Consider the following 18,534-nt stretch of genomic DNA (forward strand, 5'->3'; position numbering starts at 1 on the left):
GTTCTTCTCCCTCTTCTTATTAATGTGTTCTATCACATTGATTGATTTGTGAATGTTGAACCACCCTTGCATCCTGGGGATAAATCCCACTTGGTCGTGGTGGATGATCCTTTTAATGTATTGTTGGATCCTATTAGCTAGGATTTTGCTGAGGATTTTGGAATCCATATTCATCAGGGATATCGGTCTGAAATTCTCCTTTTTGATGGGGTCTTTGCCTGGTTTGAGGATTAAGGTAATGTTGGCCTCATAGAATGAGTCTGGAAGTTTTCCTTCTGTTTCTATTTTTTGAAACAGCTTCAGTAGAATAGGTATTATTTCTTCTTTGAATGTTTGATAGAATTCCCCAGGGAATCCATCAGGCCCTGGACTCTTGTTTTTTGGGAGGTTTTTGATCACTGCTTCAATCTCGTTACTGGTTATTGGCCTCTTCAGGTTGTCAATTTCTTCCTGTTTCAGTCTTGGCAGCTTATAGGTTTCCAGGAAGGCCTCCATTTCATCCAGATTGCTCATTTTATTGGCATATCGTTGTTGATAATAATTTCTAATAATTGTTTCTATTTCCTTGGTGTTAGTCGTGATCTCTCCCCTTTCATTCATAATTTTATTAATTTGGGTCCTTTCTTTTTTCCTTTGGATAAGTCTGGCCAGTGGTTTATTGATCTTATTAATTCTTTCAAAGAACCAACTTCTAGTTTCTTTGATCTGATCTACTGTGTTTCTGGTTTCTAATTCATTGATCTCTGCTCTAATTTTAATTATTTCTCTTCTAATGCGTGGCTTAGACATCGTTTGTTGCTTTTTCTCTAGCTCTTTAAGGTGTAGAGTTAGGTGGTGAATCGGGATTTTTCTATTTTTTTTTGAGTGAGGCTTGGATGGCTATGTATTTTCCCCTTAGGACTGCCTATGCAGTATCCCATAGGTTTTGGACCGATGTGTTTTATTCTCATTGGTTTCCATAAATTGTTTGAGTTCTTCTTTGATTTCCCAGTTGACCAAACATTCTTGAGCAGAGTGGTCTTTAGCTTCCAAGTGTTTGAATTTCTGCCAAATTTTTTCTTGTGATTGAGTTCCAGTTTTAAAGCATGTGGTCTGAGAATATGCAGGAAATAGTCTCAATCTTTTGGTATCGGTTGAGACCTGATTTGTGACCCAGTATGTGGTCTATTCTGGAGAAAGTTCCATGTGCCCTCGAGAAGAATGAGTATTCTGTTGTTTTTGGGTGGAATGTTCTGTATATATCTATGAGGTCCATCTGGTCCAATGTATCATTCAAAGCTCTTGTTTCCTTGTTGATTTTCTGCTTAGATGATGTGTCAATTGCTGAGAGTGGAGTATTCAGGTCTCCTACAATTAACGTATTGTTATCAATATGACTCTTTATTTTGGTGAACAGTTGGCTTATGTAGATGGCTGCTCCCATGTTGGGGGCATAGATATTTACAATTGTTAGATCTTCTTGTTGGATAGACAATTTAAAAATGAAATAGTGTCCTTCTGTGTCTCTAATTACAGACTTTAGTTTAAAATCTAATTTGTCTGATATTAGAATTGCTAACCCAGTTTTCTTTTGTGGTCCTCTGGCATGGAAGATGGATCTTCAACCCTTCACTTTCAGTCTGGATGTAATTTTAGGTTCAAAATGAGTCCCTTCTAGGCAGCATATGGATGGGTCCTGTCTTTTTATCCAATCTGCAACCCTGTGCCATTTTATGGGAGCATTTAGGCCATTCACGTTGAGAGTGATTATTGAAAGATATGAATTTATTGTCATCATGTTGCCTGTGAAGACCTTGTTTTTACAGATTGTCCCTGTAAATTTCTGTTGTATATCACTCTTTGGGTCTTTCTCCTTTTATAGAACCCCCCTTAATATTTCTTGCAGGGTCGGCTTAGTGGTCACATATTCTTTCAGTTTCTGCCAGTGGTGGAAGCTCTGCATCTCTCCATCCATTCTAAATGAAAGCCTTGCCGGATAAAGTATTCTTGGCTGCATGTTCTTCTCATTTAGTACCCTGAATATGTCTTGCCAGGCCTTTCTGACTTGCCAGGTCTCTGTGGAGAAGTCTGACGTTATTCTGATGTTCCTCCCTCTGTACGTAAGAATCTCTTCCCCCTAACTGCCCTTAAGATGGTTTCCTTGGTTCTAAGATTTGCAAGTTTTACTATTACATGCTGGGGTGTTGGCCTGTTTTCCTTGATCTTGGGAGGGGTCCTCTCTGCCTCTAGGATGCGAATGTTTGTTCCATTCCCCAGATTAGGGAAGTTCTCAGCTATGATTTGCTCAAATACATCTTCTAGTCCTCTCTCTCTCTCCACTCCCTCTGGGATTCCAATTATTGTGACATTGGAACGCCTCATGGTGTCACTTATTTCTCTGATTCTATTTTCATGGGTTCTCTGTTGTTTTTCCCTGGCCTCCTCTTTTCCCTTTTTATCTATTATACTGTCTTCCAGTTCACGTATTCGTTCTTCTGTCTCACTGACCCTAGCTGTTAGATTATCTAGATTGGATTGGATCTCACTGATAGCATTTTTAAGTTCTGCCAATTCAGCTTTCATTTCTGCCCTTAGAGACTCTATGTTGCCATTAATTGATTTCTTCATTCTAGCCATTGTCTTCACAATTGCTAGCCTGAATTCTATCTCTGACATCTTGGTTATATCTACATCCATTTGTAAATCTGCAGCATAAGTCATAATTTCTGAGTCTTTTCTATTTTGGGGGCTCCTCCTCCTAATCATTCTGTTGATGGGTGGTTGAGGGAATGTATAGAGTCCAAATTATTGACCAGAACCCAAGCAAGATGCACCTGTTTTCTAGGGACCTTGGGGTTGCTGGCCTCTTGTTTTCCCAGCCTGTCTTCTGGGAGAGGGGACTGCCGCACTGTTACTCAGGCAACCCTGTTTGGGTGGAGTTGCCCTGCCCCCCCTGTGGTGGGGGATGGGCTCAGTGGGAATCAGTTTTGGGGGCTTTTGTTCTCTGGCGGCTTTCCCTGGCAGCTTTCCACATCTCTTCCGCGAGTCAGAGCAGAAGAGACTGTTTCCAACCCTCTGCCTCAGAGCAGAGGGATCACAGTCTGTTCTTCAGTGAGCTCTCCAGGCCACCCTGTCTCCATTTCTGTCCATGCTGCTATAAACTGCAGCATCCTGCGTTGTGCGCTCCTCGGCAGGGCCCCCGGTCCTGCCTCCAGGTCGGGGCATGACTCTGCCCTTTGTGCTTCTAAAACTGCCAGCCATTCCCAGTTTGCATGCGCAACCCCGCCGCTCTGGGTTTCCACCCCGGGGGCTGCTCTAAAGTCCTTTCCCCGCCACTACCGGTCTTCGCATCTGTGCCCCATCCCCAGTGCCTGAGGCTGTCTCTCACTGGTAGTGTAGGATCCCCATGGCGAGGCACCCTCCTGTTGCCATTTATCCTCCGATATCTGCCCACAGAATCACAGCTCCTCGCTTTGTACCTCAAAACCAATTGCCTGTGATACTCTGTTTGTAGAGATCCAGATCTTCTTACATCTCAGGCTGATTTCGTGGGTGCTCAGAGTGGTCTGGTAGATATCCAGCTCAATTCTGGGGACCAGTTGAAATAGGGTCCCCTACTCCTCCACCATCTTTCCTCTCCCCTAGTGTCACTTACTCTTTTTTTTTTTTTTTAAGATTTTATTTATTTATTTGAGAGAGAGAATGAGAGAGAGAGAGCTTGAAAGGGGAGGGTCAGAGGGAGAAGCAGACTCCCCACTGAGCAGGGAGCCTGATGCGGGACTCGATCCCGGGATTCCAGGATCATGACCTGAGCTGAAGGCAGTTGCTTAACCAACTGAGCTACCCAGGCGCCCAGTGTCACTTACTCTTGACGAAGACCTGCTTAGTGCTTAACGTCTGTCCATTCAAGCATGCATCTGTACCTGCATACAAACCACATACATATGCAAACAGACTCCACTCCTGTACTGTAATCTAACATCAAGCTTGGAGCATGGGTCTCTCCATCTATATACTGTCCTTGATGATCGATTAAGGTCCTTTAAGGGCTAGTGTGGATATTTCAGAAATTTTAGTAACACATTGGAAGCTTAGAAAGTAACAGAGAACTGAAGAAATACTTTAAATTATAGTATCTTTATGGTATTATGTAAATAATTTAAGAAGTATTGCATCTAGGGGCTATTAGCCCTGACCTGGCTAATCAAAGGTGACTGTATCTTCAGGAAATAAATTGACTAATAACGAATAGAATGTGTGACTGACACTCGATTGAGGACCCAGATTAGTGATGCCCAGATGCAAGAGTTCTTGGCCTAATGATTTACTTGTAAATGTTAACTTATCATAATTGTGTATATTTCCAGTAAATTATCCTTTTTTAATTGTCAGTCTATAAATTTCTCTTCTGGACAAACAGTGGAATAGAACAACATAAGATGGTATTAAATGATAATAAAAATGTATTCAATTATGAGACTTCAGTAATGAAAGTAATCAATTTTTTTAATGAATCACGGAAGACCTTACAGACAAGTTGATATTATAGGTTTATGAGTGCAATTCTCCAGGTAAAAGAGGGACTAACATTTTAAAAGCGATATTCCTAGAGCTTGGAATAGTTCAGGCTACTTGAATATGAGGTCCCCTAAAATCACATAGATGCACATGCATTCTACTTTTATACATTCTTATTTAACATTAAATACATTTAAGCTCTTTCTTTCCAATATTCTAAGTGAAAATTATAATTTATTGAAATTTATTAAAATTATAATTTATCTTTATACACAAATAGTGTACTATATTGAATTAAATTGGTATTTTCAATTTTAGATTCAAGTTTTATTTATATAGCTCTTGGCACTATTTCACAATAAATAGAAATTTTTGAGAAACAAAATGTGGCATATTTGAAAACAAGAGCTTTCCTCCCCATCTTATTTAATCTTGTTTGTATGTATTTCAACATAGCTAAGATCCCATTTTAGCTTTCTCTATGGTCTTCAGTTTTTGCCTTTTGTTTTTATGATACATATTGGAACTGATAGCAATACAAATATTTATTCTGAGAAATATTATTTTATTTTATTAAAATAAGGTAACGTTGCTAAATTTATTTATTGCTAGTAACTGGCACATCACGATTCGTTTCATTTTCTCTAAAGATTATAGAATGTAGTATTAGTCAAAATGAATATACTGTGTTTTCTGTATTAAAGTATATTCATTTAATGGGAAAAAAGTCTTTTTTTTATACATACACTATTCACATTCTCTGATATAAAAGTAAATTGCAGTTGTTTTTTTCTGATTTCCATTAGTTTGTTTCCCTTTGGAGCACTTATTTTTATTTTTATTTTCCCTAGAAGGGATTGAGTCTAGAAATTCCCACATCTTGACTAATTCATGAAAATATAGATAAATTTAGCTCTTGTGTTATTAAATTTTACTAGCATTTGTAAGCAATTTAGAAACAAATATGGTCAGTTATGAAAACTTCAATATAGATAATTTTATTTCATTTCCAATAAATAGATGCATGCTAACAAGAAGGAAATAAATAGAAATCAACTGGTCTATCTTCTGAACCCCTTTGGAAACATCCTCATCTACTTATTAAGAAGTACTTTAAATGATATGTCTTGTACTAATTTATATTACTTTTATAATCATTGGCCTTGCACAAATGTTATTCAGTTTATTTTATTCATCCTAGAAATTTTTATTCATTTATCTTTAATGGTCCTAAAAAAAAAAAAAAGATCAGTATGCTATTAAGTCACTGCATTTGCTTGTCATGTCTCTTTCATATCCTTTAATATAGAAATGCTTAAAGTGTCTCACTGTGTGTGTATGTTTGTGTGTCTTTAAAGACACTGGTATTTTAAGAGACCAGCTGTTTTGTAGAATGTCACAGTCTGAATCTGAGTGAGTCTTTGCTCATGATTAGATTAAAAAAAATTTTTCTAACAATGCTGCTAAAGTGGTATTATTTACTTTCCAATGCATCACATTAGGAGGCACACTATATCATTTTATCTTATTATTGGTAATGCTAAATTTGAATATTTGATTAAAGTGGTATCCCCCAGAGCTCTCCATTGTAAAGTTGTTTCTGTATTCCCTTTGTTATATGAAGTATTTGGAGGAGTGATAATTTTGAATATTACAGTGTTTTTTCTACATTTGGTAGCTAATGTCCTTCTATAGAGACCCCCCCTTTTCCCAGTTTTTAAGTGTTACTGTGAATTCATGGACTTTTTCTTTAATATATTATAATCCACACGACACTTTTTTTTTAACAGTCAAATTGCCTCAAAATTGGGAACCTGTTCAAGCATTTCCCTGTATTATTTACACGTTCTAACATGTCTTTGCTTTCTGACAGAACAAAGTATTCCAGGTCCATCTTATATTTTCCCTGTACCTGACATGGAACTTGCCATGTATTCAAAGGGTCCTGATTTCTCTTAGTCAAGAATGACAGATAGCAAACATTATATAGGTGATACATGTTACTGGAATATCATAGCTTCAAATCCTTTCAGAGGACAAAGTTAGAAATATATATTTTTAAAACAAGGAGAATTCATACCACTATTTCCAATTCAAATATAAAAATCACAGCATTCTTCCTTGTTTTCCCCATTTCCAGTACTGTAACTTTCTTTTTTCAAAGTAAGAAACTTGTTTCTCTAAAACACCAATATATGTACTCATTTGTTCTATCCTACAACTGAAATAATTTCAAAACACTACAGTAATACCATGATTAAAAAAAAAGCTGTTAACATGCAAGATATTTTATATTTTTTATTTCTTTTTTCCATAGGATAGATTCATACTAAGTGCATCTTGGCAGACCACTGGGTTCAAATTTTACTTGAATTATATTTTTTTCTGTGTAGTTATATTATTAATTTGGGATAAAGGTAAAATCCTTTTGTTTCTCAATTTTATAGTTTATCACAATTTTTATTTAATTTTATTAATTTATTTTTAATTTAATTTAAATATTTTATATGTAAAATAGGATCATGATCATAACAAAAGTATGTATAACTAAAAAACACATTAAAATTATAGATATCTCTATCATGCCTATCCAATCCTCACTCATCCTGTATAGCTAAATATTTCCATTTGATTCTGATTTATCTTTCCTATGTTTACTCTTGAAAATAAGCAAACATATTTTTATTTTCACTCCTTTCTTAAATAACAGATTTTGTATTGCATATTATATATACATTTTTATACTTAACCATCTTGCTACTTTTTCTTACTAGTATATCCTTGATATCACATCATATTTCTCATTGTTTCTTATAACTGTGTATTTCTCTATTGTATAGATGTTTCATAGTTTCATTAACAAAGTTTCTATAAATAAATATTTAAGATTGCTACCAATATTCAATTATTATTGCAAGTTATACTATCATTGATAAACGTGTGTGTGTGTATGTGTGTTTGGCACAGTATGTCTCCAGAGTTAATTTTTAGAAGAAAGATTACTCTTTCAAGGTGTAAATTCATATGTAGTTTTGTTAGGTATACCAAATCCCACTTTATAGAATATACTGTATTGCACTTTTAGCAGTGATATGTGCTTCTGCCCACATGGTGGTTTTAGTTCCATTTAACCCGATTTAAGATTCATTCATGCCCAATTAAGAGTGAGCCAGGATCTGAGTAGACACTTCACCAAAGGTAAAGAAATGACAAATAAGCAGGTGGACATCTGCTGAACATTATTTAATTATTAGGGAAATATGAATTAAAGTCACAAAAAGTATCACCTCACACATATAACATGTCTAAAATATATCTCAATATCAGGTGTTAGCAAGTATGAAAGTAATGCGAATTCCCATAAGATGGTACATTTTGGAAAATAGTTTTGTACTTTGTAATAAAGATAAATATATATATACCATATGATTTAATCCTACACCTATGTAAATAGGTAATCACACAAATTTAATCCCACACCTCTTAATTGAAAAAAATATTGTACAAAACAACTTTATTCACAATCATGAAAATTGGAAACATCCTAATGATCCTCAATCAGTGAAAACATAAACAGATTGAGGTTTGTTGGGAATAAGAGGAAAGGTTATCTATAAAAGCTAGAATAAGGGTTTTTTGGTGATGAAATTATTATGGTAGCCACACAATTCTATGTATTCATCCTAACCCATAGCTTAGGGTTAATTATTGAAATTTATTAAAATTATATATATATGTATATATATACAAGAGTATGTGGAGGGGGGATAAACTACAGATTGTTACAAATAAATCTAACTGTATTTCAAATGAATAACTTACACTGAGAAGGAATAGAAATGTAGGAGTTGACCTAAGTGATTTTGTAAAACTGTTTTAAGTGGATTCTATTCTATTCTGTTCTATTCTATTCTATTGAAGTTGATTTCTATTCACAAACACTGTAAACTAGTTGTTTTTTTTTTTTTTAAAGATTTTATTTATTTATTTGAGACAGAGAGCATGAGAGGGAGGAGGGTCAGAGGGAGAAGCAGGCCCCCCGCCGAGCAGGGAGCCCGATGCAGGACTCGATCCCGGGACTCCAGGATCATGACCTGAGCCGAAGGCAGTCGCTTAACCAACTGAGCCACCCAGGCGCCCCTGTAAACTAGTTTTTTTAAGTGAGTATTTTTCTCATAGGTTTATGGGTTAGCAATTCTGAAACTATTTGTATTATAGAATTAAATAAACAATAAATATTATATTATAGATTATGAGAGCCAGATTTTTTTACTGTCAGAGAATGAAATTACAAATAAGGAAAGGGGATGACTAGGATAGAAATTGTGGTGCTGGAATGGAGTTGAAAAACTCAATATCAAAATTATCTGATAAAAGGAACCAGGGTTCCTGAGATAACTGGTTGGTTACAGGACTGGGGCAGCAGAATTAAAAGACAAGTTTGGAGTACCTTTGATACCACAAATTAAAAAAAAAAAAAAAAGAAGTGCTCAGAATGAACAAAAAAAATAACAGGCATATTAAAAGGGGACATAAGCCAATCTGAAAGTTCTATCAATGACCAATGTTGAAATACCTTGAGCAAATACATAAGTAAATAAGGACAGACTGGATTATACCCCCCCAAATAAATATCTGTTAGTCCATATGTATTTAGGTAACTGAATAAATAAATTAAAGGAAGTAGTGATAACTCTTCCTTATGAAGAATTCCAGTTTATAAATAGAAGAAATGAGGAAAATAGAATATCACCACTAGAATACCACAATAATCGTCACAGGCAAAACTCATTTAGGATGCTAACATTGGTGGGTAAACTTAAACAGAAATAGTAGATTTGCATAATATCAAAGTATCCTCCAAATAATTAATATTAAGAAAGGGAAAGGGATAATTTTCCTTTGCACAATACTTGCAGACACATTAGCCAAGTGATAAAAGTTAACATTACCAGTCATTTTGATGTCATACCCTCATATGATTCACCAAGACAAGAGCATATCATTTTGGAATTATCTGGGGCTATCTTTCCCAATAATATGTAACTCAATCTAGTCATAGGAAAATGCCAGAGAAACCAATTTTCACAAAATAATTTAGCAGTACTCTTTAAAATTGTTAAGGTCATGAGAGATAAGGAAAGAATGAGAAATTGTTACAGATTAGGGGAAAATTAAATTCATTTGGGAATTCTGGATTAGATCCTAGAAGAGACAGAGAATGAGAGAGAGGATGAATTAGTCTAAAAACAATGTAGGAAATCCAAATAACTATTGTACTTTTGTTAATAATATCAGACTAAGATTAATTTCATAGATTTGATTCATGTGCTAGGGTTATATAAGATGGTGACCTAAAGGAAAGCATGCTGCATGGGAACTCTCTGTATTCTCTGTATCAATTTTTTTTTAAAGATTTTATTTATTTATTTGAGAGAGAGAATGAGATAGAGAGCATGAGAGGGGGTGGTCAGAGGGAGAAGCAGACTCCCCGCTGAGCAGGGAGCCCCATCCGGGACTCGATCCCGGGACTCCAGGATCATGACCTGAGCTGAAGGCAGTCGCTTAACCAACTGAGCCACCCAGGCGCCCCACAATTTTTGTTTTGATATAATTTTTGAGATATATTTATTATTTGGAGATATAATTATTGAGATATAATTCACATGGCATACATTCTTTCATTTAAAGTATCAATTAAAGGTATTTTATTATATCCACATGTTTTGAAAACATCACAGTTAGACCATTTCATACCTCCTAACAAAAAATCCCTCCTCCTATCCCTAAGTAACCACTAATTTACTTTATGCCTCTAAAAAACAGCTACATATTCTGGAGATTTCATATTAATGAAATGGAGTCATACAATATGGGGTCTTTTGTGACTAGCTTTCTTACTTAATATTTTCAAAGTTCATCCTTGTTTTATTATTTAGCCATCCTAGTGTGTATGAAGTGGTATCTATCTATAATTTTTAAATAATTAATGATGTGGTTATTGACTATCTTTTTTGGACAAAAGGCCATTCACATAATTTGTCTCTGTTTTTATTGAGTTATTTGTTTTTATTTTTGAGTTATGAGTACTTCATATATTCTGAATATGTCCTTTATCAGATACGTGATTCACAAATATTCTGTTCCATTCTGTTGGTTGCCTTTTCATTTTTGTGATAGTATAGTTTGCAGCACAAAATTTGTTTCTATTATTTCAATGTAGTCAAATCTATCTTTCTTTTCTTCTTTTGTCTTTTGTGCTTCTGATACCTTATTTAAGAAACCATTGCCTAATTCAAGGTCATAAGATTTCCTCATATGTTTACTTTAAGAAATATTTTTCTAAGAATATTTCGTCTAAGACACATTCTTCTAAATTATATGTTTATCTCTTACATTTGGGTAAATGATCCATTTTGAGTTAATTTTGTGTATTGTTTAAATAGAAATCTAACTTCATTCCTTTGCATGTGAGTATCCAGTTTGCCCAGCACCATGCCTCATTGAATTGTCTTAACATGCTTGTTGAAAATCAGTTAACCATAAATATGAGAGTTTCATTCTGGAATCTGAATTCTATTTCATTGATCCGTCTATCTATTCTTATACTTATATCATACTGTCTTTATTACTTAGCTTTGTACTTAATTTTGAAGTCAGGAAATGTGATTCCTCCAATTTTTTACTTCTTTTTTTGGACAGAATTTGGCAATTCTGGGTCCCCTCTATTTTCATATAAGTGTTAGTGTCAGCTTGTCAATATCTACAAACATCCATTTGGGATTTTGATAGGGATTGTGTGAAGTCTGTAAATCAATTTGGAAAGTATTATCCTTTTGACAAGATTAAATTAGAATTTTTTGATAGTGTGAAATGAATATAATTTTTTCTATAAAAGTAAGTCATGAGCTACATTCTTTTATTTTACTTTTTAATTTTTTTAAGGATTTTATTTTATTTATTTATTTGACAGAGAGAGAGAGAGAGCACAAGCAGGGGGAGCAGGCAGAGGAAGAGGGAGAAGCAGGCTCACTGAGCAGGGAGCCTGATGCTGGGCTCGATTCCAGGACCCTGGGATCATGACCTGAGCCAAAGGCAGACACTTAATGGCTGAGCCAGCCAGGCTCTCCTAGCCACATTCTTTTAAACAGTTTTTGGTTTTTCATGGATCTTCCTCAGACCTGCACCGTCCAGTATAGTATAGTATTCACTAACCACACGTGACTAGCTGTAAGCGTGACTAGGGCAGCAGAGGAATTGTATTGGTAATTTTATTTATTTTAACTAATTAAAATTTAAATGTATAGACTATTTATCCAGCAATATAAAAAGATGAAGTGTGTTTGGAACAACTTGGGTATGTGAATCTACTTTATTCATTGGAAAATTTTGACCTCTAAAGATAAAATATTTCTGCTAAAAATTTTGCATCCAGGGTTGCCTAGGTGGCTCAGTCGTTAAGCATCTGCCTTCCGCTCAGGTTATGATCCCAGGGTCTTGGGATAGAGCCACGCATCAGGCTCCCTGCTCCGCGGGAAGCCTGCTTCTCCTTCTCCCACTCCCCCCTGCTTATGTTCCCTCTCTCTCTGTCTCTCTTTCTCTGTCAAATAAATAAATAAAATCTTTAAAAAAAAAAATTTTTTTTTCATCCAAACTGAGATGTACCCTAAGTATAAAATAACATTGGATTGAAGACTTAGCACCAAAAAAAGAGTAAATACTTAATTAAAAATGATTTACATTGACTGATGCAAAAATAATATTATTTTGGATGTATATGGATGAATTAAATGTTATTAGCATTAATGTTAGCTGTTTCTTTTAAATTTTTTAATGTGTTTACCATAAAGTTTTAAATTACATAGTATGTAACTTGCATTATTTTTCTCTTGGATAGTGTTGCTCTAGATTCTATCTTGTGAACAAACAGTAACTTGTCAAGACAGCTCAGTATCACCTTATGTGGAGTCCATAACCCTATACTGGAATATTAGTAACAATAGTTAGTAACTTTAATCATTAACATGAATTAATCTTGTATACCAATGGTACCAAATGCATTTTTCAGCATTTTACCTATGTTATGTTATTATATTTATCCTTTAGAAATTCAATTACTAAATATTTAATGAGTGTTTACTATGTTTCAGTTTCTAGAAATAGACATAGCTATGCCACAGGTCCTTCCTCTTGTTGCTACTTCTTTGCAAGAGAGCACTCTGAATTCCATTTCTCCATAGTTCCTGTAGACCCCTGGAGAGCAACCTGGGACTTATTTACCTTTTTAACAATACTGTTTGGCAAATATTATAAGAGATACACAATAGTTTTAAGGTAAATACATAAATTAGTATTACATTTTCCTAATCAAAATATTAGTTTCCTATCAATGTGTGTCTCTAACATGCTGGAAAAGAGCTTTACTTAAATGTCAGGCAAATTCTTATGAAATAGATACAGTATCAGTTGATTAAAGAAGAAAAGCTTAAGTCAAATATAATACAGGAATCCAGTGGTAATTAAAATGTATGCTTCTTTAAAAGTAAAGTAGCCTTACTTCTAAAAGAAAATGTTATCAACTTAAAATTTCAACAGATTCACAGTTAAATTGAGATATTTACTGACTATGCAGTGTTAAATAAAATTGACTTCATGTTTCCCTCATGTGTTTTGGGTGACTATTTAGAGTAGTTTGATAGAGTGTTGCAGTTCTCATTGCACAAAGTGCAATTAATCAAGAAATTTTCAGGAAAGTTTAATAATTTTCACTTATCACATACATAATTACCTTAATATATTTTGAAGTTAGCATGATTTATCAATATTTACTCAAGCTCAAGACAACATATTAAAATTCAACAGTGATTAAATTTAATCAGTGTATTCAATAGAGTTTTTATTTTATTTATTTATTTTTTAAGATTTTATTTATTCTTTTGAGACACAGAGATACAGAGAGAGAGAGAGAACATGAGCAGGGGAGAGGCAGAGGCAGAGGGAGCGGGAAAAGCAGCCTCCCCGCTGAGCCAGGAAACAGACGTAGAGCTCGATCCCAGGACTCTGGGATCATGACCCGAGCCAAAGGCAGACGTTTAACCATCTGAGCCACCCAGGCACCCTATTCAATAGAGTTTAAAAAGGTATCTATACCTTAAATTATGGAAATAAATTACCTTAATTTATTTGGTAATTTGGAAATAAATCTATACCTTAAATAAATGGAAATAAATTAAAAAATCTATTTCCAGATTTTTTAATAAAAAAGAATGCAAAACAAAAATTTCTTTTTAAAGGACTATTGAAACAATATACATTTTGACAAAGAATAAAAAGTCCTTCAGAAGAAATGATGGTTCATTTATCTCTGTTTTAATATATTGAAGAAACTTGTTTCCAAAAAATTAAACGCTTCAAACGTAACCTAAATTTGTGGATTATTTGACTAATGTTACCTGTTTACAGTAAGCATCTCCACTGTAAATGATAGAAAGTGGGATGTTATAAAGCTCAGCATCTATTCAAGGGAAACTGAAGTTATCCTTTGTTTCTCTACCAACAGCCAATGACATTTGGATATATAGGAAGCAGTAATTTTGGAACTAATGTGAATCTACAGAAGGACTTTAATTATTTTATTACTCACCTAAGATAGTAATTAATTACCCGTACACATACAAGTTTCTTCAATTATTGAAGTAAAAATAGCATAGAAAAACATAACTCAATCTTTATTAATATATACTCACAATTTTGAAAAGTATTTCATATTTTAAACATTAAATTTTTCACAATTATGAACTTTTTACATAGTATGAGGTCTTTTAATCTACATTGTGGAGTAATGCTTGAAAAGTAAATAATTTAAAGCACAAAATCACAAATAACAATATATACTTTTTTTTCCTCTGCTGGAGAAACATCGTTTTTCTTGAGTTTCTTTCTAGTTTCTTAAGAACAGCAACAATAATCTGAAATAGACTTGTTTATATTAAATTTATTTATTCATATGTTTGAAAAAAGAAAAATGGGGAATGGAGGAAGAATATGATGATAAAGATTAAGAATTTCTGTTTGTAAAGGATACTTATAAGATTGATAAATCAAGCTTCAATATATGTTTGTCACATATATTAATATGCAATATTAATGCATAGTAAATATGTACATATGTGCAGATATTAATTTGGTTATTTTGTTATCTAATTATCTGTCTATAACCAACAAATAACTTCTTTTTATAATATTTAAAAAATCTATTGATCAAGAGGAACACAGAATATCCAACAAAAGTGGTCAAACTTCATAAAAACATGTTTACAAATAGTTAATAAGCATAGGGAAAAGTATTCAACATCAAGTTATTAGAGTAGGTAACTAAAACTGCAGTGAGATACCAATCACTCACTGTCATGCACAAAATATGTCTAATAATGTTAAATGTAAATGTAAAGAGCAATAAGAACTCTCTTACTTTGTTAGTGGGAATATAAATGAGCAAAACAATTTTGGAAAACTTTTTTATGGTATTCACTAAAGTTTAAATTATTCCTATCCTACCACATAGTAATTTCACTCCTAGGTATGGATGCTTCAAAAATGAGTGACAAAAATAAATAAATAAATAAAAATAAAAAAAATAAATGAGTGACAACATCCACTAATAAACTTGCAGAAGAATGACTATAACATCTTTATTCAAGTTTGCCCCAAACTGTGTACCATCCAAATGATTTTTTTTTTACAATGGAATGGATAAATTAATTGTGATACATTTATTAGAAAACTATATAACAATAAGAAAAAAGAGCTCTACACACAACAATATTGATGGACTTCATGTACCTAAGAGTGAGCAAAAAATGAAAGATGCAAAAAATATACATGCAGCATAATTCTTTTTATATAGATTTTAAGAATAGGCAAAACTCATTTATGGTGATAGAAGTCAGAGTAGTGCTTACTACAGGGGATGTTTGATAAGAATGTGGTTATAGGGGAATCCTTTGAAGTGCTATGCATGTTCTATATATTGACCAAAATGGCAGTTTTACCACTAATTTTGTGCACCATAGTGTATTATATCTCAATAGACCTTTATAAAAAAAAATCCTTTCTGGATGCTGTATGGAGCATGGATTATAGATAAATAAATTGAGAAACTCTAGTAGCAGTCTAGGTGAGAGTGTATGGTAGCTTGTATTGAATGAAGAATCAATAGAAATGGAACAAAGTAGGAAGATCCAGAAAGTATTTTTGAGATGGAACTGTCAGGGATTTGGGGGTGGGGAGATGGCATGGGTTAAACAGGTGGAAAAAAAAAATGCTTGTTCAGTATGAGAAGGTTGAGGAGGGGGTAGAGATAATAGACATTCTACACAGAATAGTAAACATTAGATAGAAGTTCCCTACATTTTTGTCAGCTATTTCCCAGAGAGCACTTATATGAAATGCAAAAAAGGAGGAAAAACTCGTAAAACAACTCCTAATTTCAAGTTTTACAACATATATATTCTAATATATTCTGGTACTTAATTTACATTTACAATGTAATTACGTTTTCTGTTTGCCTAGTTATGTGCTTAGTATGCTTCTATCTTTTGTGTTAAATTATCAAATACACTGCACAGCTGGCTAAAAATATTTTTCACAAAAAGCCTCATTAGAAATCACCAACTTACCTTTAAATTCTTTGAACATGTTGTGCAAAACCTGAGTTCATGTAGTTATGAGTTAGCAGCAGACAGCCTGCTTCACTGATCTTGCTGTGTGATAGATATATTTTAGGAATGGGTTGTGGAGAATGATGATTTTTGCCTATTGCTATTTAAATATATGATTAAAAGATGTCTTTCTTGTTTAGAACAAGTCAGTAGAATATTTCCCACAAGCTTTTTTATAATGTTGATAAGTTCTGATGCACTTAAAAAAATTAGTTTTTCCCATTTTCTCATCTCTTATTTTTTTAGAATGACCATGTTATGAACTACTGAAGTTTTACAATTAGTTTTTTTCTGCTGGTAATTAAAGATATATATAGATATACTTTGAACAGCAGAATGTTGTTATATAATTAAAAACACTTAATCCTTCCAAAATACAGTTTGTCACTGTATTTACTTTAATATGCATACCATTTTTGTAACCTACCGTTAAAACCTATACATCAGTTGTTTTTTTCTGATTAAAACACTTTTAAGTATTTCCACATTTGATTAGTTTTTCACTATAGGGGTTATTTAACAAAAATGTTTACTTAAAGATAAATGAGATTTTTTTTAAGTAAAAGAATTAATCAATTTTCCTGTCTGTTCTTTACTCATAGATTGGAAATATTTATTATTTTATGGCTGTATATGCCAGTCATAATTTAGTAACATAAGGTTGATTTATAAATACAATATCCTTATTAAATCATTAGAACTTTGTATTTTATTGATAGAAAATAGATTTATAAATTTGTAGCTATAATTTTGATTCCTAAAAACAAATCTCATCTATTCCTCACTAAGTGCTCTCAAAGTCTGATGGTTTGTTCATTGATTTTGCTGTTTTGGTCAGTATTGCAATATTTTCCTTCCTATATCCAACATTCTTCAGAAATCGAACTGCATGAATATGAATTCCAATCTCTTTATTTTTAATTTTTACAATTACATAAAAATGAAAGAGGTTATTGATTACACTACTGCAAATAATGTCCTACCTCAAGTGCCCTTATTATATTAAAAATTTCCCTTCAAAGCAATTTTTTTCACATTAGAACCATAAAGATCTTTTTAAAATTTCAGACCCTATCATATTATTCTTTTGCTAAGAACCTTTTACTGTCTTCTCCTGCTTTAAGAAAAACAAAACAAAACAAAAACAAAATACTTAACAAGGGCTTTTAATATGGTCATTCCAGGTGTCAGACTCTTGTACATCCTAGCCTGTGTTTATCTTTCCAGCCCCATCTTAATTCACTCCATGCCTCTCTCTATGTTCCAATAATAATAATATTTGAGATTCTTAAATGTCTGTACTTCTTTCAACATAATGAGTTTTCCAAGTGTTCTTCCCAGTACCTGAAACTCACCATGTCCATCTTCCTCAGATCCCTCTTGACCCAATTATTCTTATTTAGCCTTCATATTTAAAAGCAACATTTCTCTTTTTAGGGAAGTTTTTCATAGTTCTGGTTGTCTATTAATAGGTTAATGTCTACTAATGTCAGGTTGCCTATTAATGTGGTTACAATACTTCACAAGCTTCCTCAGAGCACTGATCATTTTCATTTTTATTTTTTGTTATGATTAATATCTCCCATCCTCCTAAACTGAAAACCGCATGAGAAGGATCTTGTCTCTTTTGCTTATCATTTTTTTTTGCAAATTAACATAGTATCTGTTATATTTTAAACCTTCAGCCCATAGATGTTGAATAAATGAATAAATTGAAATCACCATGTAATCCATTTATTTTTCCTATTTTTTAGTAATACAGTTGCAGCAAAATATCCAATATACATAAAAATATTTATTTTATATTAATAAAAGGTGTCTAATGTTTCAGTATGTAAAATAAATCTGTATCAATTTTTTTGAAGATTCTTAGATAATTAATACCAAAATATCAGAAATATTAGAGTTTTTAAGTAATGTAAGGCTAAAATGTATAGCATATGGAACAGTGCTTACATTAAGCACTCAGTAAATAAATTTAAGGTCTCGATTTTTAAAAAAAAATAATTTTGAGTAAAAACAAGGAATTTTCTCAGATTAAAGAAACATTTTCATTAGGTGATTTACTCAGCAACCCTGTTTCTCAGTATTTTGGGGCATGCCTTTTCTTTCCTGTAGCACTTCTTAGTAAAGTGGTCCTTTCTGTGGAAATAATGCTTCCTCAGCTCCAGCACCACAGCAATGAATCCTGCAGTGCTTCAGATCTCTCTGTTCATTGATGACTGAGGATCACAGAGGGTACAGGGGATATACAGCTTATCAGAGGAGAGAAAAGTTGAATGTCTTTCTACCACCTCAGCCTACTCAGGGAAAACAC

Source organism: Mirounga angustirostris, unplaced genomic scaffold, assembly GCF_029215605.1.
Source record: "Mirounga angustirostris isolate CCGP_5_RB_7025 unplaced genomic scaffold, mMirAng1.0.hap1 SCAF_2, whole genome shotgun sequence".
In the NCBI taxonomy this organism is placed as follows: Eukaryota; Metazoa; Chordata; class Mammalia; order Carnivora; family Phocidae; genus Mirounga; species Mirounga angustirostris.